This window comes from Lepisosteus oculatus, chromosome 22, assembly GCF_040954835.1.
Source record: "Lepisosteus oculatus isolate fLepOcu1 chromosome 22, fLepOcu1.hap2, whole genome shotgun sequence".
Classification (NCBI taxonomy): Eukaryota; Metazoa; Chordata; class Actinopteri; order Semionotiformes; family Lepisosteidae; genus Lepisosteus; species Lepisosteus oculatus.
In genome coordinates this window covers 11,584,881-11,601,182 of record NC_090717.1, presented here as the reverse complement: position 1 = coordinate 11,601,182, position 16,302 = coordinate 11,584,881, and the positions used below count along the sequence as shown (strand labels likewise).

Here is a 16,302-nt window from a genome sequence, read left to right as displayed (position 1 = left end):
TGTACCCTTTTATCCGTTATCATCGGTCTTATTAAGAAAGGACATCAGAACTATACGCTGATAAAGCAGGTGTGCGAGCAGACTCATGGTACTTAGGGTATAATGAGCCCAAATAAATTGTAATACTTTATTCACAGCAAGTGCTCTAGCAATCTCATCTCACCAGCTGTGGAGATCAATAAATAACAAACTTCCAGCTTGGGGTAGTCTCACAAATACAAATGGGTTGGAGGTTCAGGGAGGGGTCGCTGTTCACAGTCTCTCTGGCTCTCAGTGCAGTTTAATGACTGTTAGGTTGCTGGTTTCTGGGTGGGTCCTGCACAGGTATCCAAATGGCAGCCAGGGCACACTGCACTGTGATTTGAACCCAGATCCCAGATTCAAGATAAGAGACTACGACAGCTGTCATAGTTGAAAAACAACATCTTGAATAAGGTATTGAGAATGACACAGGACACTGTTGGTATCCTGTTGAACCACTGTGCCTCTATTATAGGCTTTACCTACCCAGGTTTGTTAGATCAGGAGTCACTCCAGAAATACACAGCCTCCCCCTCCAGAATGATCAGGACACATACACTCGACACACTGCAGTACAAGTACTATTAGATCACAATTTATCACTGTTAATTAAAATCCAGATGAGTGTCCAGCTCTTATTGGACACATAAAAATGAAAGTATCTTCTAAAATACAACAAGCCTTGCCAATGCTCTATGTACTGTGTATGCAGTTATTGATTTGACAAAAGTGGTGTTTGTTGAAATGAAAAGTTTACATCGCTAGTCAGAGTTGTGCTACAATGGAATTAAAAACATGAATTAAAGATTCCTCTTCTTATGCATTGTCAGAAAACTGTCATGTAAATGTCAATCCTGCCAGTATAGAGCCCTTTCCAAGCATGACTGGTCACCTCTTGAGAGACTTACATACATCTAAGCTATCACTTTCCATCAGACTTACAAATCTGTTTTTTATTTTATTTTGGAGAGTTAAAATAGATCTGACAGTGTGTGTGCAAGTGTTAAAGCGCGGTGTTACAGTATTTGAATATATCTGAATCCTTTCCATGGCTTTTGTTTGTGAGTTACAGATACATTGGTCCCTGATATCAAAAGTGACTTTAACTAGCCACTCTTTCCACAATAATGCTCCAATATTCAACAAGTGTGAAGAACAGATATGACCCTCAGCTACATCAGGGTACAGAGCCTGTCTGTGTCTGTTCTACTTCCCAGTTGTCACTAAAGCACTGCATTTTACCCTGATGCTTTACTACCCTTTACTGTACAGTACAACGGCCCAACTCCCTGCATTTGTTCAAGAAAACTGAAGTAAAGTGGAAAGAAATATTGGAATCATTAGTACAATCTTCAGGCTGTAGAGTATTTTAGAGGTATAGGTATCATTGGTATGTAGTGATAGTCTTAAGTATCTGCCTTTCTGCATAAACTGTGAAAAAACTGTTTTCAGTTGAATCAGAATATATGGAAACAATGAAACATTGTCATATTTTTGTAACAATTCAACACTATAAACATCGATTTCAAAGACACAAGTGTCTTATAAGTAAAATCACTGTTTACCTCTGCAAACAATATATAATAAAGTAATTACTCTAAGAATACACAAGAAGAGGAATGATACATAGTTTAAAACCACGTTCTAAAGTTACACAAAGAGGCCTGGCTCTGATGGGTGGTATTCTGCGGTAACCTTTAGGCATTAGTAAGTGGTCATTTGCAACAGAATTCCGAGCTTTGGTGCTGTGATGTCATTCACGCAGTGCGTGGCCGCTCACCATGCCAGCAGTCACGTGCTCCAGGGTCTTAACCCCACTTGGGGGAAACCACTAACACGCCAGTGTTTAAGCCCCTCTAGCACCTAATCATTCACTATGAAGTCTTCACTACTTTACTGCAGCATTAAAAGCATGCCACTTACACCGGCTGTGAAAATCACGCAAAAAATCAAGTTGAAAAAAAATAGTAATCCAACTACTCGAGAACGTGTGTTTCAAAATCAGCTGATTACTTTGCAGCAATATCAATATAGATGTTCTGCACACAGGAAGCGGAAAGTACTTCTTCCAGAAAGTAATGCCGTGGAGGATGTAATGGTGCTTATACCTATTCAAAAGGATTGTGGCAGAGAGGAGCAGGAAAGAGGGGTTCTCTCTCTAGACGTCTCCTGAGAGTGTGCTTGAATTGAGCCGGATCTTGCCATATTAGAGCAGGACTCGTTGGGCAGCAGCAGACACTAAATCTGTATCATATGACAAGAGAAAAAAAGGGTGTTGGGACCGCTAGGCCAAACCGAGCACTCAAGCTCCGCTTAAAAGAGAAGAGGGGATGCAGCTATCACTACTGTATATGTCACTTTGTGCTACGGGTGATGACCCCAGTTTTGCCCGCTGGAGGGTGTGTGATCAGGACAGCAGCTCTCTCTCCTGCTGCAGCTGCAGCAGACTGCAAGGCGGCACCCAGGCAGTAAACAATTATTGATGACGTTACCAAACAACAGGGAGAAGAAAAGTCAGTCTTGTAAATCATTCAGGGCTTCAGAGACTCTTGATTAAAGACTTGGTGTGACTGTGGGCTGCCTGTCACCAGCTGTTCCCATGTCTGCAGAGAAAACTCCGTCTCGCAGTAGAGCTCATTTTCCTTGGGATTAAAAACATGAAATGTAATACTGCCATATAAGGCTGATCTGACCACCTCTGCATCATTAGCAGCATTTTTCATTGATACCTTGGTTTGAGATATTAACTGATTATGTGTTTTCAAAGTCCCATCACTCCTTTGCCTCTTCCCATAATATTTACCTGAGCTCCAGTTACGAACAAACACAATGGAAACACTGGAAAGAGATGCCTTAAGCCTTTTTTTCCGGGAGACCCCACTAAACCAGGAAAATTGAAAATCTGCTGAGGACTGAAAATAAATCTGTTATCTATGATGTTTCCTCAGTTCTGACCTTTGTTGAGGGCTACAATCTCCACTAAATGTCACATGGAAAGTGGTTGCACTTATATAGTACACGCTCATTCTGCAACTCATCAATCAGTAGATGAGTTTGACTAACACTGCATCCTTACCATTACTATTAAAGTAAAGTATTAAAAGGCACCTTTTAAAGGCTAGTTACAGAAGAAGCACAAATAAATTAAAGCAAAAGCTATACCTGGGCAAATTCATGTCCATTTCATGATTCCCAGGCTGCAATACTCTTGTTTTGTGTTGGAAAAGGAAAATTTCCTCATGCTTTACAGCAACCTCCTAATGAAGAACTGTCCAGTGAGATAGGAACAGATCACCTGAGCTGAATCTCTCACTTCTGGTTCAGCTGCATCACTGAATGGGTTGACAAGATTAAAACATCTGTGGTTTGGATAACTGGGTTCTTCATCAGTGCTCCTGGCTCTCAGAGCAGTGCAGTGCTGAGGTAAGGGAGGCATTGAAGAATACAGAAGTTTAAATAAAGGAAATCAGGCACCTGTACATTTTCTATATTTATATATTCTGTATTTATAATTATGTATATCTGACTAGTATAGAATGGATACATTATCTATGAAATGTAAGTCAGCTACTTTGGAATGGTTACTACCACCATTAAAACAGATACTGTAGATCTGTATGCTGCACTTTTTATCTTGTTGCTAAACTCTTTAATGCACACTTGCATTGTTTTCAGTGGAGATGTAATCACATGCCAGATAAGACAGAGCAATTTTCACCATCGTGATGATCAGAGTTTATCGGTCCCCGTTGTATTTGTGGATCTGTCAGAATAAAGGAGGTATAGCTTGTGTTATAAAAGGCTGAAAATAACAACAGAATGTCGTTAGCACTTAATATTTTAACTGTTCATTGACAATACTGAATATACAGTAAAGGAACAAGTAATAGGTTTATTCCATGCTGAAAAAAAGAAGAAAGAGAACACAACGTTTCGGCCGTGGAGCCTTCTTCAGGTGTCAAGGCTCCACGGCCGAAACGTTGTGTTCTCTTTCTTCTTTTTTTCAGCATGGAATAAACCTATTACTTGCTCCTTTGCAGCCTACGCATGCTGACGCAGCTACCCACCTGAATATACAGTGCCTTGCAAAAGTATTCAGACACTGCCTCTGGTCCCATTATGTAAAGTTATAAAATGATGCACACACACTCTTTAAAAACTTAATAATTTTGTGGGTACGAATACTTCTGAGGGTACGGTAAGTTATAGGAAATATCAGTAAAAACTAAAGAGAAAAAAACCTAAATAGATTGACTGCATAAGTACTCAGACCCATGAACTCAATATTTGGTGCAAGAACCTTTGGCAGCAATTACAGTCCCAAGTCTTCTGGGGTAACTCTATACCAATTCTGCACACCAGCTTGATGCGATTTTTGATCATTCTTCTCAGCAGGTTTGTTGCATGAAGATCACTTACTGTACGGACAGCCAGTTTCAGGAAATTCCACAGATTCTCAGATTTTGACTGGGCCGCTTAAGGACATCTAGTGTAGCTTTGGATTGTTTTGCTGAAAGGTGAACTTCTGCCCTAGTTTTAAGTCTTAATAGACTGAAATAGGTGTTTCATCACTTGAAAATCTTTTCAGTCCCTGCAGATGAGGAGCAGCTCCTTAACATAACGCTGCCACCAACACGCATGACAGAAGTGATGATGCTAACCGGGTGATGTGTTGTTTGCACTCGACATAACATTTTGCATTTAGACCAAAATGTTCCAATTGTCTCTTGTCGGACCACAAAACATTTTGCCATATGTTTGTAGGTTCACTTAAATGCTTTGTTGCAAACTCCCTGTGTCTTGCCTCCCTGCCATAGAGGCACATTTTGTGTGATGTTGTAGATGTTATTGACTGAGGCCGAAACGTTGTGTTTTCAGCATGGAATAAACCTGTTACTTGTTCCTTTGCAGTCTACGCATGCTGACGCAGCTACCCACCTGAACTATTTTTTGTGCACTTGTTTAAACACAGAAGTCATTGCTGAAGACCTGAGCCTTCAAACACCAGGTGTCTCCAAAGTAGGGTAGGTATATAAAGCAGTCCCACCTTTATTGAATATTTATTATTCCTGAAATCTGACTTTGACAAGGTAGCTTATTTGTGACATAACATCCCGTATAGAAAATGGAGCAGACTGCTAGAGTTTTGTTTTAATATTCCAGGTGTATCCATCACCACACACCTTTCATTTCTGACATTAAAAAGTGAAGATTAAAACAGCAGCAAGAACAGATATCTCCATGTTAGAAAAAATACTGAGCAAAAAGTAAAAATGTGACAAAAAGAGTATTTCCAGTAAGCATTTCAACAGACAAGGAAATGAACTGCAGAATATATCTTGAAGAGCAGAGAGAGTTTTTAATTTAAGCGCACTTGTCAAAGCACTGTCATGTTGCAGCAGAGTGAAGCTGGCTATTCCAGAACGATGGCTGTGCAATCAAAGCATTACCTGATATTCTCTGGAGGCACCCCAACCCTCTGTCTACAGACAGCAAGCACCCCAACTCTCCCTCCACAGACTGACACAGACAGCACCCCAACTCTCCCTCCACAGACTGACACAGACAGCACCCCAACTCTCCCTCCACAGACTGACACAGGCAGCACCCCAACTCTCCCTCCACAGACTGACACAGACAGCACCCCAACTCTCCCTCCACAGACTGACACAGGCAGCACCCCAACTCTCCCTCCACAGACTGACACAGGCAGCACCCCAACTCTCCCTCCACAGACTGACACAGACAGCACCCCGACTCCCCCTCCACAGACTGACACAGACAGCACCCCAACTCTCCCTCCACAGACTGACACAGACAGCACCCCAACTCTCCCTCCACAGACTGACACAGACAGCACCCCAACTCTCCCTCCACAGACTGACACAGACAGCACCCCAACTCTCCCTCCACAGACTGACACAGACAGCACCCCAACTCTCCCTCCACAGACTGACACAGACAGCACCCCAACTCTCCCTCCACAGACTGACACAGACAGCACCCCAACTCTCCCTCCACAGACTGACACAGGCAGCACCCCAACCTCCCTCCAAAGACTGACACAGACAAGACAACCTATCTGTTTTTTACACCCCCTCTTTCTTCAGGGCTTGCTGATTAAGTCAATGTTCCACAAGAAACAAAGTGGCTGAAAGATATTTTTTCCCAGAAGCAGTGAATACTGCCAGGCAGCAAACCATAACAACTATATCTTAGTAAGCTTGGAAGAAACTCTCACTTTACTTTGCAATACAATGCAGTCAAATTAGTCCCCTTTCTGACTTGTCTTGGCCCATGGAAGAACTTTTATCCCAGTGCGTGTCTGAATATTGGCCAAGAACAGCACCACCCTGAACTCCAGATACAAATTATACAGATGGAGACATTTTTTTACCTTTTTTTCTTTAGCTTGTCCAATCCACCCTCTGCACCTCCAATGTTGTAAGCCAAATCCTATCTCAATGTCTATAACATACAATTGCCCCATTTCTCACTGATTTGTAGTGTATAAGTTTGCATATTTACAACTGAATTGATTTTGTTTGTGAATCTCTGAGCACAATTTATGTGCTTCATTAAAAGGATTGCACATTGATTACATCACTGAAAGATGCATAAGGGCTTTAGTAAGACTAATGAACAGTGAAACATAGTCTATAAAACAGCAATACATATTATACATAGTTGTATATATATTATATATCTGACACAGAATGAACAGTGAGACATAGTCTATAAAACAGCAATACATATTATACATAGTTGTATATATATTATATATCTGACACAGAACACTTTACAGGGAATATGGCATCATTTAGAGCAGGCAGTTGCTAGAAATTAAGCCTATTAATATTAATTAGCTCTGGCCATTTTAAATGCTGAGGGGGACTATCTAATTCTGTTTTGCTTTTATAAAATTGAAGTTATCAGCCACAGTCAGCCGTTTTAGCTTTTTTTAGAGCTTATCAGTATGACATACCTAACTTGGGCCAGTGAAACAAAAACAAACTGATACAGATATGCTTTACAAGAAACACCTTTCAGGATTGGTTATGGTGTTTTTTAAGAGCAACCAAATTCTTTGCTGCATGTTCCCACTATATACAGTATATGTTTAGACAATCTATACAGTGTACTTGGTACATATCTATGTTAAAAGACATTTAAGGAGCCTGTTGGAAAAGAAAATGTTTTTTAAGGTTTGTTTCACTACATGTTGTAATGTATTTAAATATTTTTCTTTCCATTTTATAATGTTATCTAAAATGTGCTTTAAAGATGTTTCTTTATATTTGCTTAATAGCCGGAATAGGAGTAAGACGGGAGCATTACTGTTCTTCCACTCTTGTATGAACAAAAGTCCTTTTGTTGTGATGTACTTCTCACTGAATCTGTTGGTTTTTGACTCTCATCTCTTTTTAAAAGGTCACATATACACACAGACCAGTCAACAAAAGCCCTCTGATGTTACTATGATGCAGAGGGATCTTTTAACATGAACACAAGGTTCCCAGTGGTCTCTTTAAAGGGAAATTAAGGCTAGAGAAAGAACCACCATCATTCCACAAGGAAATGTTCCTGAACCACAATAGGTCTAACAACTGAGTGAGTCAACCTCCTATATACAGACACAACCTCACGCAGTCTGTTTTATCCAGGTCTGTATTAGCCCCCTAGAAGTACAAAGTATCTGCAGGCTCACTGCTGATCTCAAACAATAAGAAAACACATGTTAGTGTTTACTTACAGTACAAGTTTGATCCATTTCAGGTCTTATGACCTGCGTGCACTAGCTTAACTAGTGTTGATGAAGCAAAAACACAGCATAGTATTTTACCTTCACATATAGTATCTCTGCAAAAGTAATAGGATTATTCCATGCTGAAAAGAGAAGAAAGACAACACAATGTTTCGGCTGTGGAGCCTTCTTCAGGTGTAAGAAAGATAGGGAAGTAAGCAAAGATCAACCCTCCTGAACTATATAGTATCTCTTCCATCTATTCATTTATTCATGAATGAAGCCTTCAATTAAACCCTGACAAAGATTAAATTCGAATTTTTCAGTTTCCCAATGCACCTAATCTTCAAAACATGTCAGAGGGTGGAATTTGTTCTCTCCCTCTGACATGTGGGTTAGGGAAAAAGAAAATTTGTTCTAAATACCGGTGGGAGAAAATCGCAGAGAACAGTAACAGAAGAGCTTGGCAAAAATGAAAACCACCGGAGTCATGGCAAAACGTTCAGGTCGCCAAGCACTCAATCTTAAAATAGAAGCTAGTCTGTTATACAACTTAAATATCTACTTGTTTTTTTAATACACAGACAACAGAAGATAATGACAGGCTCGTTAAAGTACTTTTTGGCATTTGATTGTGAAATCAAAAACAATTTAATGTTTTTTAGGGAGTGTCTGACCCTCTCTGGGTCAGAGAGAAAGTGCCTTGTCCTCAGGTCATGAAACTGTGAGAAGACTGTGCAACCTTCAAAATGCCAAAGGTGCCAAAGTAGGGACACCAGCAGAAACGCACTCTAACTTTGTGTTGTTACAGAGGGGCACCTGGAAAAAGTTGCATGATAAGACATTGCCTTTGTTCTGTGTTCTAGTAAGGAAACGACATAATATTAAAATTTCATTTCAAAGTACCATGTAATTAAGTGAAGACAGGGGCTGGGGAATAGACAGGAAAGGGTGAAATGAGCTCAAGAGCCTTGCAAGAGGCTCTAGTACACCAGACCCTCCATTTATTCCTCTCAGAAGACAATCATCATGTCTAATCTCTGAATCTGAAACAGCAATCATTACTTTTAGTAAGTACGCAATGTATGGATAACTAAGGTTGGTTGTGGAACAAGTTGTAGGTTTATTCCATGCTGAAAAGAGAAGAAAGAAAACACAACGTTTCAGCCATGGAGCCTTCTTCAGGTGTCAGGTGTCCTCAGTGTCAGATTTTTATTCAAATTAGTAGATTTATCAAATGTTGAGGAGACAAATGGAGGAAAACTGAAACAAGTTGATGACTTTAAATATCTTGGATCAAAACTGGTAAAGGGAGGAGAAACACTGGAGGCATTAAAACAAAGAGTGAAAGCTGGATGGAACAAGTGGAGAGAGATAACTGGAATAATCTGTGACAGGAAAATTCCCAGAAAGTTAAAGTGCAAAATGTACAAGACTGTGATTAGACCTGTACTACTATATGGAGCTGAATGCTTGGCAGTTGGAAAGAGGGAAGAAAACTTGATGAGAAGAACTGAAATGAGGATGTTGAGATGGATTCTGCAGATTTCAATGAAGGATAAGATCAGAAATGAAGAAATCCGTAGACGATGTAGGGTGGTGGATGTGGTTGAGAAGATGCGAGAGGCGAGGTTACGGTGGTATGGACATATCATGAGGAGGGACGTTGAGGAAGTAACAAAGAGGGTAATGGAATTTGAGGTGGAAGGTAACAGAGGAAGAGGCAGGCCTAGAAAGAGATGGATAGATTGTGTGAGAAAAGATGTATGTGAAGTGAGTGAGGAAGATGTGCTCGACAGAGACAAATGGAGAAGAGCAACCAAAGCAGCTGACCCCAGGACAGTCTGGGACTAAGGCTGTGAAAAAGAAGAAGAAGAAGAAGTAGATTTATCAAAGAAGCTATTGGGTTCCTAGATTGGCTACAGTGTGAAAATCTGACTTTTGAAAAATGAAAAATGAAATGCATTTCATGTTTTTTTTTCAGTTTTTTGTTGTGATATTTTTTCTAGTGTGTGTACTGAGTAAGATATAAAAACGTATGGTTCAAACTTGATGCATAAGGGGTTCCCTTAAATTCAAGCCCTCAACCAGGCCCGCACTGTCTATACTGTACTTTGCAAGATAAAGCGAGATGTTTAAAAGCACATTCTTCCAAGTGGTCTGCAGGGTCTTAGGTACTAAGAGGTACAATACGTTATAAATATTCTTCAAGAACACAATGCAATAAACAGCACTTAAAATAATCTCCATGATTAGCACAATCTCTCTGTGGATTGTACCGAGAAACCTCTATCTTATAGTCAGAAACCAACATAATACAGTAAAGTACTTCTAACCTCTAAGGTAAAAGTTTTGACTCCCGAAACACAATGTTGAACAAGATTGTGATACAGGCACATATAATCATAATTCATTATATTTAGGATTCACTTTTTAGTAACACTGACGTGAGCTCAGTTCAATACTACAAAAATCTCTACAGAGATGTAAAATCGTGTCTTTATGAAGTCTGAAGAGATAACGGAAACAGCTTTTCTTTATTGAGAATGAGATCACATTGAAGGGTGGATGACATTTGGCATTCACATAGTATTCAGCTTATGTGTTTTTTTACTTTTCATGTTGTAAATCAGCCAGGCCACTAGATATACTTATGTATATATTCCACAAACTGAACTCAAGCTCAATGTAATGTGTTCAACAAAGTTCTGGACTGGTGTGATACCGTAGATTTCTCTAGTTTCAAACACATCAGTGGAGATTATTCCTGTTCTGTTTTCTTCCTTATCTGAGTCTTCGGGAATTTCACGTGGCTCAGCACGCAGGAGACTAATGTTGAGCATTTTTTAAACTGGTCCCCAGATGTTACAGAGGAAGGGGTGCTAATTAATTAGCTAGAGTCTATCTCTGCGCTGCAGAATTCTATCTCCAGGATGCAGGTCTGGTAGAAAATGTAGTCACTCTAACAGTGGGCAGGGGATTCATTTCATTCTTTTCTTACAGCACAAAGAAATAGTATTTTAAAAAGAAGCCTACTGTCTCTTTAAAACCAGCTGGTTCCTTTTTTACCCTAATGGCCTGGTTTTAACTCATCACCTTAATTTGACGGATGGCCTTTTTGTCTCCAGCCTTTCATAGTCAATCAGCCCATCTAACAGGGCCTAAGCTCCTGTTTTTGGGGTCAGAGGCCAATTCTTAGCACTCAACGGGCTCAGTGTCTTTCCCTGGAGGACACACAGGGACTTGGGTACTTCTACCTCAGCAGTACTGAACAGGGGGATCACCACTATCTCATGTGCATTCTGTTTAGGCACAACAAATATATCCTTTCCCCTAAGGACAGTTTAAATGAAGCACTTTGAGATCTATAAAGAAGGAGAGAGGAACTGTAGTTACAAAATCCCAGGGGGTATCAATATTCATAGCTCCGTATTGAAGGGTTTGGGAGGTAGTTACAAAGGAAACAGAGTGTCATATAATTTGTTCCGCTGGGCAAGGCTCCTGATGTCCACATTGTTGATTTATTGTTTATTTTGATTGTTTGAGCAGTCAGAAAAAACAATAATAATGACAATAGAAGATGAAGATGATAAATAATACATATAACAAAAGCACCAATAAATATAAATGCAACTGTAAACAATGCAGCTGCTCCATGTGTCTTATCTGAAGAAAGGAAACCAAGGAGGTTTGGTAATTTGCTCAGAGAAATACACAGTGGAAGCCTCTGTACCTTATTGTTTTATGCTTTTATGAGAGATCACCAAAAAAACAATATATCCAAATACCAGACCTACACAAAATCACAGACCTAATTCAACAAAGCATAGAGAACACAGGAACTCACAAACTAAGAAAGGAAGAAAGAAAAGGGGGATGTTTAATTTGGTTTTGAAAATGAATACATATCAAATGGAAGCCTTGGTAAAACAACTTCCTCATCTAGTCAAAGGAGCAGAGATGTTCCAGATTGTACAATTTGCTGGGTTTGTAATGCACCATTGAAGAATAGTGTTCCAATGAAAATGGCCAATCAGTTTAAACAGGCTTATCGTTTACCTTTAATCATCTTTTGCAGGTCAATCATTTTACTAAATACTGCAGACAATATTTAGCTGCAAGAACCATGGCAAAATCAATAGCCATCAAATAGCTAAAAAATTGACAAATTTCCTACATTCATGTTTTCAGTGACCTCAACTTCTGCTTTTGTGGGGTTAATATGTTTGAATCCTCAAAAAAAAAAATTAAACAACATATCAGATTGGCACAGTGCGCTGAGATTCACCAATGACTACAACTATACTACTATCCAGATTTGTCAAAATTCTAAATTCTTCCTGACTCTCTTGCATAAACCTCACTGTTACACATCTGAGAGCTCTTGCCTCCAGTTTTATTCATTAAAAAAAAGTTGCTAATGAGTCTTCTGCCAAAGACGCATCTTGTGAAACAAAAGCACACAGCTGACACTTCTGCTCCTTGGGGAATCCAGCTTCCTTGCCTCCGAGGGAAAAAAAATAAAAAGGTGCAAATCACTGTGATCCTCCAAAACCGGCAATAATTCCTGCAAAGAAGCTGAGAGATAAGAAGTCTGGCCATTTGATTTAGAGGGAATTAGTAAGAAATCGCAAGCTTTCGTTTTCCGTGCTGCTAACAAATCCAATTTTTTTCATTCTTGATATAGGCAGATAATCCAATTCAGTCTCCTCTACAGTCTGCTGCCTTTATCTGTGAAAGTTCATTTTTGACCAGGTCTTACTAGTCCTTTATCTGACCCAGAAAGTGGCAGAGACTCACATAACTAGGGATCCATGCAAAGTAAAGGTATCTCTGCTGACTCCAATATTGCCTATTGTCAGCTTTTTCATGCTTCCTTCCTAAATGTCCCCTTCACATATGGGAGATGTTTGATTGTGATTGGAAGTAGTTAAAATCTCAAAGATGATCTTATCCACCGCCAGTCATACATTACAGTGCCATTATTTTATGTATTTGTTCCAGAATCATACTGCTCATCATGTCAGCCTTAATTTAGCCCCATCCTTAGTCTTAAAACTACAAACCTGAAAAATGGAAAAACAAACAATGAATGAGCCAAACACCTCTATCCATTCTTTACAGATCTGTTTAATCTTCTAGAAAAAAACGCAGTTAATATTCCTGGAAATCTAAATCAAAATGGATCTGTAAATACATTGAATTCAATCTTTATAAATTTTTAACAAATGTTTTTTGAGCTTATTTTAAATCCTTAGTAAATATTTTTCAACCTCTCACCTCTCCTCTGGACTCAAGTAGACTTGCTACGCCAATTACTGCTGTGTATCTGAAAGCAGACAAGGGTTTTTGAGAAACACCTTGCACTAACTCCATAGAAGCAATAGCAGCTTCTACTTTTTTCAGTTAATGCTATTTAGGGCTGGGTGAATGTTTTTTTTCAGTGGCAATTAATTTAATGTTAAATGCGTAGAGCTGGGCATTAATTCGATAACGATGATTATCGCGATATAATTTTCTTCAATATAATTTTAACAAAAATTCGATAAATGTTCGATATATATGTTTATGCTTTGCATGAGTGCGCGTGCGTTTTGCAGACCGGGCAGCTAACAGATTTGTTTAATGTTTCTGCTGTTTGGCAAGTGATTGTTGTGTTCTTAAAATAAAAAGTTGTTTAATTTACCAATTAACTGTCTGGTTTCTTCAACTTTCACTCAGGAGAAAAAATCTTCCTTTAAACTTGAAAGAAATAATGATTTGACATTTATCGTGATAATTATCGATATCGACTGATATTACATTTTTTACCGTGATAATGTTTTTGGCCATATCGCCCAGCCCTATACATGCCTAATGGCAAAATCTAAATATGATTGTACAGTATTATATATACTGTATATATATAAATAAGTCATAAATCAAAGCTGAAATGAATAACCATACTATTATTAGACTGAATTAACCATGGGATTCTGTCTTTAAATTTGGGCTTACATGCTATCATTGGTGTCTGTTTCATTTGGATACTTCATACATCCTTCAGCACTTTTGAATTGTTACATATAAATCAGCACATATTCCTGCCAAAAAGGACAATCCTCTCTGAAGATTCTGCACCAGACACTCAAGATCTCTGCACAACCACAGAACCCCTGTCTATAATACAGTGTTGTAGCCATTATCTGGGACTCATGGGGTAAGAAATACACTCGCTGAATAAAGGCATTCACTAACAGAGCAGTGAGAGCCCTACTCCCGTCTTTCGGATGTGATGTGAAACTGAGGTCCTTACTCTGTTTGGTCAGCAAAATCCCCAGGGCATTTCTCGGAAAGAAAAGGGGTGTTACCCTGGTGTCCTGGTCGAATTTCCCATTTGCCTTTACCAATCATGGCCTCCTAATAACCCACATCTCTGAACTGCCATTGCATCATCCAGGTGGGGCTGCACTTTGGTGATGGTGAAGGGAAAAAAGCACTACTTAAATGTAAAGAATGTATTATTATTATTGCAGTCCAGAAAGTCCGGGTTCTGATCTTAGGTGTTATAATCTGATGGTGACTATGATTTCCCCTCTTGCCCAGCGTCACCAGGGGCTTGGGGTTAGGTGCCAATATTTCTACCACAGGACAGTAACCCCTATGATGGTCTGGCACCTACAGTATGGCGGCAGCTGACTGAGCCTTGGTGCTCGCAAATTGAGTGGATAAAAAGAAAAATTGCTGGATATTTCTCATAAGTGAGGGCAAAGGTAGGACAACTTGCATTGATTTGAACGGCAAGGAATTGTTTGAAATGTAAAGCGATCTCTCCTGTGGTTATATGAACTGTACTCGCACTCAGAACTGCTATTATAAATAAACCTTTGTTGAGCACATAGCCAAGGAAGTATTTTTCTCACTGCTCTATACTCCAATGCAGTCAGACCCCTAGGCAATAGTTACAACACAACTCCAGGGACAGCAGTCTCAGTAAGTACTAGCAGAGGTTCCTGAGCAGACAGCTGGCTCAACATCAGTAAGGCCTAGTAACTGCAATGTTTTAAATGTACTAACAAATTACCTTTTATCCTTCATATTTCTGTATATATGCAAGGTAGGTGAATACTGGGTTTATCTGTGAATTGCCGATCTTGAATATAGTTATACAGTATACTGTACTTCTGTTAACTCTTCATTTGAGTAACTTATCAATACATGAATTCATGAATTGCAGTTTAACCACCTCTCATTGTATTGTGGAGATTAATCTAAATAAATATCTTGACGTTATTTTTGATGGAGTTTCTATCGCAAAGCCACGTATAAATCTATGCAGACTGAAGCAAGTTAAAAATGTACTAAGAATATTTTTAAATTATGTAGTCATAACTGTAGGAGGACTGCATAAAACAATTTGCAAAAATAAGGTGGCTTTTCACTGGTACATGCACATAAATAACTTCTACAGCATTGTATCGCCAACAACAGTGAATTAACACAAAGCATTGAACAAGTAGGAAGAAATTTCTTTAATTTTCTAATTAAAACCGTGCATTATTCATATCAGTATGAAAATGTTCCTAATGGACAATGAATGAATCAAAAGCTTTTTTTCAAGCAAACACAATTCAGAGTGAGAAAGAAATGGATGTTAATTTATCACTGAGTAGCTCAGAGCATTCCCTGGTTATAATGACTTTGCAGTGTAAAACACTCAAGATTTTTTACACTGAATCCTCAGTAAAAACATTGCATTGACACCACACTAAATATATTGAAGTGCAAATTGGATTAAAATCAAAGACGAAACAAATAACAGCTCTAATTCATTAAGTTCATGTTCTGTTAGTATAATCCACAGCTTCACTCACAATTTATAAACATCTTTCCAGGAATATTCATCATTTACAGGCAAGACATCTTCTAAGATAATATGAAAGCTGCAAAATGAATATGATATAGAATAGAATATAGATATATAATGTAGAATCAATGCAAAAGCTAAAAACACTCTTATTCTAACTTACTTTGCACTTAACAATATCCAGTAAATATGATGGGAAAAACTGACCCTAATCCTGCATGTTAAAAACTGTGATGCAACCAGAGCTTGTGTTATGCTCCAGGCATTCAAAAATGTTGCTGTCCCATGATGACATCATTTTCCAGACCTTTACAACATCACTGTGGTGCAGTAGGGCAGAGTAAATGAGAAGAGTATTACAGAAAGTGCAATGAATACATCAGGCTTAGAAGGTAAATCTGATAACCTCAGATGGAGTATAGCTAACATTGCTACAGGCTCCTAGCATTTTAACTTTGAGATAGGGTGGCTATAAACCGAAAGGAATTAATGCCTCAATTAAACAACAGATCTTTAATGTAGTGATATTGCTACTGAAACCTACATCCTTGAATTCCTAGCTCAACCTGTGATGAGACGTTAGCTGACTGTCATAACGATCTCCCAAGGGGTGTCATCAATGGAGTTGGATGGGTTTGAAGAGGTTCAGTGTCCTAAATAATGTGCCCCATAGCACCACTGGCTATAGTGA

General features: G+C 39.0%; 1 protein-coding gene and 1 long non-coding RNA gene across 5 annotated transcripts in view; one reads left to right on the top strand and one right to left on the bottom strand.

Annotated features, from left to right (window-relative positions):
- The window catches only part of ttc28 (tetratricopeptide repeat domain 28), a 468,402-nt gene that overhangs the window by 290,573 nt on the left and 161,527 nt on the right, over positions 1 to 16,302 (bottom strand). The gene's annotated exons all lie outside the window — the stretch shown is intronic.
- LOC107079783 (uncharacterized) overlaps positions 1 to 16,302 on the top strand; it is a 38,524-nt gene that overhangs the window by 2,731 nt on the left and 19,491 nt on the right. The window lies entirely within an intron of this gene.